Raw genomic sequence first — 13,154 nt, forward strand, 5'->3', positions numbered from 1 at the left:
AGATTGATCCTGAGGAAAAAGAAGCATGGTACAGGGAAAGTGAGGCAATGATGGCTGACAAGGGAAGTCAGGGGCAGCATAAAAGCAAAACAGAAAGCCTATGATGTAGCGAAGGGCTATGGGAAACCAGAGGATTGGGAAGTCTATAAATACCAACAAAGAAAGAAATAAGGAGGGAGAAGATGAAATATGAGGGTAAGTTGGCCAGTAATGGTAGGAAAGATTGCAAGTGGATCTTGTAATATATGAAGGGCAAAAGAGAGGCAAGAGTGGATATTGGGCCATTGGAAATTGACACTGGAGAAGTAGCAATGGGAAAAGGCTGAGGAACTGAATAATTACTTCCCGTCCGTCTTCACAGTGGAAGACATGAGTAATATCCCAAAAATTCAAGAGAGTGATGGGGAATGAGATGAGTATGTTGTCAATCACCAAGGAGAAGGTACTGGAAAACTGAAAAGGTCTGAAGGTGGATAAATTGCCTAGACCAGATGGGCCACACCCTAGAATTCTGAAGGAGATAGCTGAAGAGATAGTGGAGGCTTTAGTAGATTAGATTCCCTACAGTATGGAAACAGGCCCTTTGGCCCAACAAGTCCACACTGACCCTCTGTAGAGTAACCCATCCAGACTCATTCCCTTAAGCTGTATTTACCCCTGACTAATGCACCCAACACTACATGGCCAATTCACCTGACCTGCACATCTTTGGATTGTGGGAGGAAACCAGAGCACCTGGAGGAAACCCATGCAGACACGGGGAGGATGCACAAATTCCACACAGACAGTCACCCAAGGCGGGAATCAAACCCGGGTCCCTGGAGCTGTGAGGCATCAGTACTAACCACTGTGCTACCGTGCTGCCCCAGTAATAATCTTTCAGGTATCACTGGAGTCAGAGGACTGAAAAATTGCTAATGTAACACCTCTGTATAAGAAGGGAGCAAGGCAAAAGATGGGAAATTACAGACCGATTAGCCTGACCTCAGTCATTGGTAAGATTTTGGGCTCGATTGTAAAGGATGAGATTCCCGAATACCCTAGGACGTGTATGATAAAATAGGGCAAAGTCAGCATGGATTCATCAAGGGGAGGTCATGCCTGATAGATCTGTTAGAATTCTTCAAGGAGGTAATGAGCAGGTTAGACCAAGGATAGCCAATGGATGTTGTCTACCTGGACTTCTAGAAGGCCTTTGACAAGATGCTGCACAGGAGGCGCTGAGTAAGATAAGGGCCCATGGTGTGAGACGCAAGGCGCTAGCATGGATAGAGGCTTGGCTGTCAGGCAGAAAGCAGAGAGTGGGGATAAAAGGGTCCTTTTCAGGATGGCAGCTGGTGACAAGTGGTGTTCTACAAGGGTCAGTATTGGGACCACAACTTTTCACTTTATACATTAATGATCTTGCTGAAGGAACTGAGGGCATTCTGGCTAAGTTTGCAGATGATACAAAGATGGGGAGAGGTACAGGTAGCATTGAGGAGGTGGAGATGCTACAGAAGGATTTGGACAGGTTAGGAGAGTGGGCAAAGAAGTGGCAGGTGGAGTACAACGTGGGAACGTGTGAGGTCATGCGCTTTGGTAGGAAGAATAGAGGCATGGACTATTTTCTAAATGGGGAGAAGATTCAGAAATATGAAGTACAAAGAGACTTGAGAGTCCTAATCCAGGATTCTCTTAAAGTAAACTTGCAGGTTGAGTCGGTAATTAGAAAGCAAATACAATTTCAAGAGGACGAGAGTATAAAAGCAGGCATGTACTTCTGAGGCTTTATAAGACTCTGGTCAGACCACATTTAGAGTATTGTGAGCAGTTTCGGGCCCCGTGCCTCCGGAGAAATGTATTAGCCCTGGAGCAGGTCCAGAAGAGTTTCACGAGAATGATTCCAGGAATGAAAGGAGAATATTTGAAGACTCTGGGACTGTACTCAATGAAATTTAGAAGAATGAGGGGGATCTGATTGAAACTTACAGAATACTGAATGGCCTGGACAGAGTGGATGTTGGGAAGATGCTTCCATCGGTAGGAGTGACTAGGACCTGAGGGCACAACCTTAGATTAAAGGGAAGACCCTTTAGAATAGAGATAAGGAGAAACTTCTTTAGCCAGGGAGTGGTAAATCTATGGAATTCATTGACACAGAAAGCTGTAGAAGCCAGGTTATTGAATGTGTTTAAGACAGAGGTGAGTAAATTCTTGATTGCCAAGGGGATCAGAGGTTATGGGGTGGAAGTGGGAAAATGAGTTTGAATAACCTATCAACTGTGGTTGAACAGGCCAAATGGCCTAATTTCTGCTCCTATGCCTTATGCTGTTATGGTCTCCGATATAGTCAGTCCTGCTACTGCCTACAGAGAAAGACCAGCAGATCAGGGGGAGGAAATTAAAAAAGAATGAATCGAATAGAATAGGATTTTACAGAACAGACGGAAGCCATTTGACCCATTGTGTCTGTACTAAATTCTGAGAGAGTGACCCAGCTCATCCCACTCTCCAGCCCTATCTCCATTGCCCTCTCAATTCATCACCGTCAAATATAAATCCAGCTCTCTTTTGAAACCTCCTGTGAAATCAGTCTTCACCACTCTCTCAGGCAACACATTCCAAACCCTCACAAGTCGCTGAGTAAAGAGGTTTTTTCTCATCTCACTCCTAGCTGTGTTGCTGACAATCTTGAAATTGTGACACTACAATCCTCCACCCACCCCGTACCCACCACCACTACCACACTCCTCCCTTAGTTACTGAGATACTTACTAGTGGAGTCAGAATATCCTTCTTTACCTTGTCAAAATTGTTCATAACTTTAACCACCTCAATAAGATCACCCTGTAATCTCTGCTCCAGAAGGACTTCATTAACAGGCACAATGTAACACTGTCATTCAGGAGGAGCAGTGGCCAGTTAGAGAACGAAGACGTAAATCATCGTGTGGAGATTGAAGGGATGGAGGAGAAACGCACTGAGTACTTAGTCTTGCCTTTTCCAATTGGAGGCAGTGAAAGTGCACATGATCTGAGGGAGGAGACATTCAAACAATCAGAGATATGGAAATAACACTAAATAAGAAACACAGAAAGTAGAAAAACCAACCAGCCCTGATGGTAATGTTCCCAGAATATGGTCTGTGAGGAAACCATCAGAGTAATGACCACAATCAGCCTTAGATGTAGAAGTGAAGTGAGAGGACAAGAGGGCAATCAAGAGAAATCCTCTGTTCGAAAGGAGAGAGACTTCATCAATGATACCCAGATCGCACAAACAAGTACAGGGAGAGCTAGCCAGTTGGATACAGAACTGGATCAAAGGTAAAAGACAGAGGATGGTGGTGGAGGATTGTTTTTCAGACTGGATGCTTGTGACCAGTGGGATGCCACAAGGATCAGTGCTGGGTCCACTACTTTTCGTCATTTACATAAAGATTTGGATGTGAACATCGGAGGTATAGTTAGTAAGTTTGCAGATAACACCAAAAGTGGAGGTGTAGTGGACAGTGAAGAAGGTTATCTCTTGATCAGATGGGTCAATAGGCTGAGGAGTGGCAGATAGAGTTTAATCTAGCATTTTGTAAAAGCAAATCAGAGCAGGGCTTACACACTTAATTGTAAGATCCAAGGAATGTTGCTGAACAAAGAGACTTTGGAGTACAGGCTCAAAGTTCCTTGAAAGTAGAGTCATAGGTAGATAGGATAGTGAAGGAGATGTTTGGTATGCTTTCATTTATTGGTTAGAGCATTGAGTATAGGAATTGAGATGTCATGTTGCAGCTGTACAGGACATTGGTTAGGCCACTTTTGGAATATTGCGTGCAATTCTGGTCTCCGTCCTATCGGAAGGATGTTGTGAAACTTGAAAGGGTTCAGAAAAGATTTACAAGGATGTTGCCAGGGTTGGAGCATTTGAGCTATAGGCAGAGGCTGAATAGGTTAGGGCTGTTTTCCCTGGAGCGTCAGAGGCTGAGGGGTGACCTTATGGAGATTTATAAACTCATGAGGGGCATGGATAGGATAAATAGACAAAGTCTTTTCCCTGGGGTCGGGGAGTCCAGAACTTGAGGGCATAGGTTTAGGGTAAGAAGGGAAAGATATAAAAAAGACATAAGAGACATAAGAGACAATGTTTTCACACAGAGGGTGGTGCGTGTATGGAATGAGCTGCCAGAGGAAGTGGTGGAGGCTGGTACAATTGCAACATTTAAGAGGCATTTGGATGGGTATATGAATAGGAAGGGTTTGGAGAGATATGGGCTGGTTGCTGGCAGGTGGGACTAGATTGGGTTGGGATATCTGTTTGGCATGAACAAGTTGGACCGAAGGGTCTGTTTCTGTGTTGTACATCTCCATAACTCTATGACTCTAAAATAAAATAACAAGCAGATTTCTAAAGACTGTGATACAAGGTCAAATTCATTTTGATTGGGACAGTGGCAGGTTAATTAAAGGTAGGCAGCGTGGATTTGCAAAAGGCATATCACTATTTGAGAAGTTAATAGATTTTGTAATCATGCAGCATCTTGTTGAAGTCGATTCAGTGAATGTAATGTCTACTCATTTTCAAAAGATGTTTGTGCCATTTCAATGGTTAACGATGAAACCCAGACTCTATTTCCTTCACAAAATGGGCTCAACCTCATGTTCCGCTGAAATATCCTGGTGGAGCTCTCTGTGTCTCGCAGCGTACACTAAAACAGTTTTTCTCATTTGTTCATGGAATGTGGTCAGACCAGCATTTATATCCCATCCCTAATTACCCAGACGGTAGTTAAGAATCAGCCACATTGTTGTGGGGTCTGGAGTCACCTGTAAAGAATAGCAGATTTCCTTCCCTGAAGAACCAGATAGGTTTTTACAACAATGAACAGCGGGTAGATGGTGACTATTACGTTAGCTTGTTTTACTAAACTACAGAATATTTTTCAATTGAAATTACACCAACTGTCATGATGGGGTTTGAAGCCACGCTCCCAGAACATTAGCCTGGGATGATCGATTAACAACTCCAGTGACACTATCACTGCACCACCAAATCCAATATCATGACTGGTTGGCAATGGACTCTTATTGGTTAAGGCATTCCCACAATTAATGTCTCAGTTAATGATGACCGACAGTTAGAATTACAGCATCATACAGCTCTGAAAAAGCTTTTCAGCCCATTGAGTCAGCACTGACTTAAAAAACTGCTCTAAACCTATCTATGATCTTTCAAGCACTTATCCAAGTATGTTTTAAAGGTTGTGAGGTTTCCTGTCTCAACTATTGTCTCAGGCAGTCCTTTCCAGGCCAGCACCATTCTCTGTTGAAAATGTTTTCCCTCAAATTCTCATGAAACCTCCTTCCTTTTTCTTTAAAATTATGTCCCCATGTTATTGGCACTTTGTGTAAGGGGAATACTTCTTTCTATCCACCCTGTCCATGCCCCTCACAGTTATAAAAACCTGTTCAGTTGGACAATCCTTTATCCAAAATCCCGAAATCTGAAAATCTCTGAAATCCGAAGTTTGTTTTTCCATACCAAGGTTGTTTGGTGTATAAACAGCTAACACAACTCCACATCCACTTGACCCATGTCACTCAGATGTGATGTATTAGCATGGCCCAGCACTGGCAGGCATCAATTCCGACTCAGTGTTCTTAGTAATAGAATCCTTTGGGAAAGCAAATCTTAGCAGGACGTATACACTTAATGGTAAGGTCCTAGGGAGTGTTGCTGAACAAAGAGACCTTGGAGTGCAGGTTCATAGCTCCTTGAAAGTGGAGTTGCAGGCAGATAGGATAGTGAAGAAGGCGTTTGGTATGCTTTCCTTTATTGGTCAGAGTATTGAGTACAGGAGTTGGGAGGTCATGTTGCGGCCGTGCAAGACATTGGTTAGGCCACTGTTGGAATATTGCAATTCTGGTCTCCTTCCTATCAGAAAGATGTTGTGAAACTTGAAAGGGTTCAGAATACATTTACAAGGATATTGCCAGGGTTGGAGAATTTGAGCTACAGGGAGATGCTGAACAGGCTGGGGCTGTTTTCCCTGGAGCGTCGGAGGACGAGGGGTGACCTTATAGAGATTTACAAAATTATGACGGGCATGGATAGGATAGACAAAGTCTTTTCCCTGGGGTCGGGGAGTCCAGAACGAGAGGGCATAGGTTTAGGGTGAGAGGGGAAAGATATAAAAGAGATCCAAGGGGCAACATTTTCACGCAGAGGGTGATACGGGTATGGAATGAACTGTCAGAAGAAGTGGTGGAGGCTGGTACACTTGCAAAATTTAAAAGTCATTTGGTTGGGTATCTGAATAGGAAGGGTTTGGAGGGATATGGGCTGGGTGCTGGCAGGTAGGATGAGATTGGGTTGGGATATCTGGTCGGCATGGACAGGTTGGACCGAAGGGTCTGTTTCCATGCTGCACATCTCTATGACTCTATGAGTGGGGAGGAGGAGGTAGGGAGTGGGAGGGCGTGTCTGATTGAGGGATATAAAATGCTAAAGGGGATTGATAAGGTAGATGTTGAACAGACATTTCCCCTTGTGGGAGAGTCTCGAACAAGAGGTCACAGATCTCGAGTGAGAGGAGGGAAGTTCAAAACTGAGATGGGGAGAAGCTAGTTCCCTGGGAGCGTTGTGACTCTATGGGACTCACTGCCCCAGAGTGGAGTGGAGGCAGAATCAATCAACAGATTCAAGACAGAAATAGATATGAAAAGTAGGATAAAGGGCTACAGGGAGCAGGCAAGAAGGAGGATTTGAGACCAGGATAAGATCAGCCATGATCATGTTATATGGTGGAGTGGGCTCAAATTATGTCCTGCCACTTCTAATTCCCATGTTCCTACGTCCTTATGAGTGCAATATGAACAACACTAACAAAATATGTCTGTTTCAGCAATACTCAAATCCTGTATAACCAAACAAACTGTTCTTTAAAATATTTAACTGAGAGTTAGGTCTCATAAATTATGTCATGGATGTGAACGGTGCTAAATTAATGTATCTTTTACTTTCTATGCAAAATGTCTTTCCATTCAAATGTAATCAGTACTAACTGAGCCAGTCAAGGGAACTGCAAATGGACTGAATTGTTGTTTGTGAACAGAGTGAATAAATAAATTAATTGGGAGCAGGAATAAGACTTTCAAGTCTGTTCTGCCATTTAATAAGATCTGATCGTGGTCCCAAATTCACTTCATTACTGACTAACCTTCCTATCAAAGTGGTGTTCTTCATGTACAGTGGTCTTTTTTATATCAAAATACGCTTTATTCATAAAAAATCTCTGCATAAATACATTGTCACAGAAGCAGTTCAGTTCTGTACAGTTGCATATCAAGTAAATAAACAAAACATTGGACTTTGGCACTCTTCAAAAAAACCAAAGAACTCTCTTACACACACAAGACTCACATTTACATATATCTGGGGCACTGGGAGGGTGCAATAATTGAACAGACCCCCCATTTACCTTCAGCAGGAAGACCTCAGACAGTGCTTTTTCCACACTACACCTTGGAAGCATCTGCCACAAGCTTTAGTGTGTCCCTCAGCCCATAGTCCTGGACGTTGGAAGGTACCAGTCTACAACACTCGGTTGGGGACAACTCCTTCTTTTGGAAGGCCAACAAGTCTCAGGCAGATCAAAGAGCACTTTTCAATCTTCATGTGCAGTGGTGGCTAGCTTGATGCCTCTTTCACACGCCAAGGGGATTGCAAGGATGGTTTCTGACGGAACAAGGGTAAGCCCCACGGCCAAGTCTCTGCCTCATAATATCTGTGGTGTTCCCAGGATGGCAATGTGGTGAATTTCCACTGGAGAAAATGTTTCCTGCAAATAAATGTCAACAATGATTGATTCTGGTAAACCAGATGCCCTTTTCTCTTTCACAATTAAGACCTTTTCAAATCCAAAGAGGAAATGCAAAGTAATATTTGGATTTTCCACCAATTATCACTTCCCCAGAAGTCATCTAACCATGCTGCCACATCTGATTGCCTCGTACTGGCTCCGAGGGGATCAGGAATTGTGGGTTGTGATGCCGAAATGAAATGAAGGAGACATTGAGAGGAGCTAAAACCACAGGGAGATAAAAATTAATCTTACCACTTTTGTAGGGGTATAGGGAACCATGTGCAATCTATCCATGACCATTGCTCTTTGTGCTACTTTCTCTCATACAAGGTTGTAGCCCAGAGCCCAGTTGCATGGACTTTATCACTCACCAGACTAATATGCAGACTGCCAACGTCAATGGTGTCAACAGCACACACAACCCATGCATGGACTTCTAGCTGGTCCACCTTCAACATCATAATTCCAACCATACTCATCTCCAAACTCGGAGACGGAGGTGTCAGCTCCCTCCTTTACAACAGGATCCTTGATTGTTAAGCCTGACCCATAGACTGTACAGCATTCAGTAAGGGTAGGCAACAACATCTCTTCCTCCATGATCCTCAACACCGATGCCCCACAAAGTTGTATACTCAGCCCCTTTCTATACTTGCTATACAATCATGACTGTGTGGCCAAAGTCAGCCCTAACCTCTTTTACAAGTTTGCTGATGACACCGTGGTTGTGGGTCAGATTCCAAACAATGGTGAGAGTCCAGGAAGGAGATAAACCGTTTAGTGGACATCCGCTCCATTTCCTGATGTCAATGACCAACTCCTTGGTTTTGCTGACATTGAGGGAGAGATTGTTGTCTTTACACCATGGCACATTCATGAATAGGAGTCTGAAGTAAGTACATAAGTACACATGCACACGCATACACACGCACAGACATACACACACACACACGCATATACACACATGCACACATATACACACACACGCGCACGTATACACACACACACACACACACACACACGCACGCACACATAAACACATACATGTACACACATTCCCTCTCCTATACATACACACAGTTCCTCTTCTGCACACTCAGAGACACTTAAATAGTTCCACTCCCACATACATGTACTCACTTTCCTACAAATACACTCAATCCTTTTGTAGACACACACCCACATGCACTCCCAATATACACATAAATTCACAAACTCCTTTCTACACATACACACACATGCATACATCTGTATACACATGTACGCACATACACACCATACATATGCACAGATATACACACACATGCACACACACACACAAACATGCATTCCTCCCCCACGCGCACACATACACAGTGTCACTCTCATGCACAAACACTCACATACAAACACACACACGCAGACATAGTTTGCAGATGAGAGTACAATTGGTGGAGTAGCAGATAGTGAAGGGACTGTCAGAGAATGCAGCAGAATATGGATAGATCGGAGAGTTGGGCAGAGAAATGGCAGATGGAGTTCAAATATGAGGTGATGCGTTTTGGAAGATCCAATCCAAGAGCGAACTATACAGGAAGTGGAAAGGTCCTGGGGAAAATTGATGTACAGAGAGACCTGGGTGCTCAGGTCCATTGTTCCCTGAAGGTGGCAATGCAGGTCATAGAGTGGTTAAGAAGGTATATGGCATGCTTTCCTTCATTGGTCAGGGTATTGAGTGCAAGAGTTGGCAGGTCATGTTACAGTTATATAAGACTTTGGTTCAGCCACATTTGGAATATTGCATACAGTTCTGGTCGCCACATTACCAACAGGATGTGGATGTTTTGGAGAGGGTACAGAGGAGGTTCACCAGGATGTGCTAGCTATGAATAAAGGTTGAGTAGATTAGATTACCTACAGCATGGAAACACACCCTTTGGCCCAACCAGTCCACACCGACCCTCCAAAGAGTAACCCACTCAGACCCACTCCTCTCTGAGTAATGCACCTATCACTATGGGCAATTTAGCATGGCCAATTCACCTGACCTGCACATCTTTGGACTGTGGGATGAAACTGGAGCACCCGGAGGAAACCCACGCAGACACAGGGAGAATGTGCAAACTCCACACAGACAGTCGCCCAAGGCTGGAATTGAACCTGAGACCTTAGTGCTGTGAGGCAGCAGTGCTAACCACTGACATCATGCATCAGGAATGTTTTCATTGGAAAGAAGGAAGTTGAGGGGGGTGCTAATTGAGTTCTACAAAATCATTAGAGGTGTAGACTGGGTGGATAGCAAGAAAATTATCCCCAAAGTGGAGGACTCAATGACTAGTGGTCATGAGTTCAAAGTGAGAGGGGAAAGGTTTAGGGGAGATATACGTGGAAAGTTCTTCACACAGAGAGTGGTGGGTGTCTAGGATGCATTGCCAGTGAAGGTGATAGGGGCAGGAACAATAGCATCATTTAAGATGTATCTAGACAGATACATGAATGGGCAGGGAGCAGAGGGATATAGAAAACATGCTGGATTAATGGTGCTGGAAGAGCACAGCAGTCCAGGCAGCATCCAACGAGCAGTGAAATCAACGTTTCGGGCAAAAGCCCTTCATCAGGAATAAAGGCAGTGAGCCTGAAGCATGGAGAGATAAGCTAGAGGAGGGTGGGGGTGGGGAGAGAGTAGCATAGAGTACAATGGGTGAGTGGGGGAGGAGATGAAGGTGATAGGTCAAGGAGGAGAGGGTGGAGTGGATAGGTGGAAAAGAAGATAGGCAGGTCGGACAAGTCAAGGAGACAGTAACTGAGCTGGAAGTTTGAAACTAGGGTGAGGTGGGGGAAGGGGAAATGAGGAAGCTGTTGAAGTCCACATTGATGCCCTGGGGTTGAAGTGTTCCGAGGAGGAAGATGAGGTGTTCTTCCTCCAGGCGTCTGGTGGTGAGGGAGCGGCGGTGAAGGAGGCCCAGGACCTCCATGTCCTCGGCAGAGTGGGAGGGGGGAGTTGAAATGTTGGGCCACGGGGCGGTTTGGTTGATTGGTGCGGGTGTCTCGGAGATGTTCCCTAAAGCGCTCTGCTAGGAGGCGCCCAGTCTCCCCAATGTAGAGGAGACCACATCGGGAGCAATGGATACAATAAATGATATTGGTGGATGTGCAGGTGAAACTTTGATGGATGTGGAAGGCTCCTTTAGGGCCTTGGATAGAGGTGAGGGAGGAGGTGTGGGCACAGGTTTTACAGTTCCTGCGGTGGCAGGGGAAAGTGCCAGAATGGGAGGGTGGGTCGTAGGGGGGTGTGGACCTGACCAGGTAGTCACGGAGGGAACGGTCTTTGCGGAAGGCGGAAAGGGGTGGGGAGGGAAATATATCCCTGGTGGTGGGGTCTCCTTATAGAAAACATGCGACAGGTTTAGATAGAGGATCTGGATTGGCACAGGCTTGGTGGACCAAACGGCCTGTTCCTGTGCTGTAAGGTTCTTTGTTCTTTCTTCTTTGTACGTGTACATACTTACCCACTTTGTCACACACAGATGGACACATTTCCTCTGCTGCGCATGCTTACTTCATCAGGCACACACTCTCTCTCACTCACTCAGCTGTTGTGATGTTGGGGACTATATCAAACAGGAAATGCATGCAGTTAAGGGTACAGAAATTATTATGGATGACTTCAATCTATATATTGATTGGACTAACCAAATTGGTAGCAAAGTGATAGAGGAGGATTTCCTGAAATGTATGAGGGGTGGTTTCCTCATCTAGTATGTCAAGGAACCAACTAGACAGCAAGCCATCTTCGACTGGATATTGTGTAATGAGAGAGGATTAATTAGCAACCTTGTGGTGTGAGATCCTTTGGGGAAGAGTGACCATAATATGGCAGAATTCTTCATTCTGAAAGTAGGGTCCTGAACTTAAAGAATGCCACCTTTGACAGTATGAGGCACGCATTAGCTAGGATAAGCTGGGCAAGGATACTTAGGGGGTTGACGGGTGGATAGGCAATGGTAGACATTTAAAAACATGTGGATGAACTTCAACAATTATACATCCCTGTCTGGTGTAAGAGTGAAACAGGGAAGGTGGTTCATCCAGGGCCAGCAATGGAAGTCAGGGATAGTGGTAAAGCCAACGAGGTGCCATATAAATTGGCCAGAAAAAGCAGCAAAACCAAAGACTGGGAGAAATTTAGCAGAAGGGGTCAAAGGGTTTAAATTGGAAAGGGAAAATACAATATGAAAGTAAGTTTGCAGAAAACATAAAATTGACGGCAAAAGCTTCTATAGAAATATAAAGAGAAACAGACTAGTGAAAATAAATCTAAGTCCCTTGCAGCTAGAATCAGGTGAATTCGTAACAAAGAGATGACAGATCAGTTGTAAACATACTTTGGATCTGTTTTCACTAAGAAGGCCACAAATAATCTTCAGGAAATGCTAGGGGACAGAGGGTTCAGCATAAAGGAAGAACTGAAGGAAATCCTTATTACTTAGGAAATGATATCGGGAAATTGATGGAATTAAAACCTGATACGTTCCCAGGACCTGATACTCTGCATCCCAGAGCACTTAAGGAAGTGGCCCTAGAAATAGTGGATGCATTGGTGATAATTTTCCAGCATTCCATAGATTCTGGAAGAGTTTCAATGGACTGGAGGGTAGCTAACATAACCCCACTCTTTAAAAAAGGAGGGAAAGAGAAAACAGGGAATTATAGGCCAGTTAGCCTGATATCGGTGATGGGGAAAGTGCTGGAATCAATCATTAAGGATGTAATACCTGAGCATTTTGGAAAGTGGTGACAGAATCAGTCCTTGTCAACATGGATTCACTTAAGGGAAATCATGCTTGATAAATATCCTGGAATGTTTTGAGGGGGTGACCAGTAGAGTGGACTAGGGTGAATAAGTAGTTGTTGTGTATTTGGACTTTTGAAAAGCATTTGAAAAGGTTCCACACAAGAGATTAGTAAGGAAAATTAAAGCTCATGGTATCAGAGGTAATGTATTGACATGGATAGAGAACTGGTTGGCAGACAGAAAGCAGAGCGTTGGAATAAACAGGTCCTTTTCAGAGGGGCAGGTAGTGATGAGTGGGGTGCTCCAAGGTTCAGTGCTAGGACCTCAGCTACTCACAATATACATTAGCAATTTGAAGGAATTGAAAGCAATATCTCCAAATTTTCAGATGACACTAAGCAAGGTGGCAGGGTGTGCTATGAGGAGGATGCTAAGAGGCTGCAGTGTGACTTGGGAAGACTGGCTGTGTGGGCAAATACTTGGCACATGGGCAATATAATGGATACATGTGAGGTTTTTCACTTTGATCGCAAAAGCAGAAAG

The sequence above is a fragment of the Chiloscyllium punctatum genome, chromosome 1, assembly GCF_047496795.1.
Source record: "Chiloscyllium punctatum isolate Juve2018m chromosome 1, sChiPun1.3, whole genome shotgun sequence".
In the NCBI taxonomy this organism is placed as follows: domain Eukaryota; kingdom Metazoa; phylum Chordata; class Chondrichthyes; order Orectolobiformes; family Hemiscylliidae; genus Chiloscyllium; species Chiloscyllium punctatum.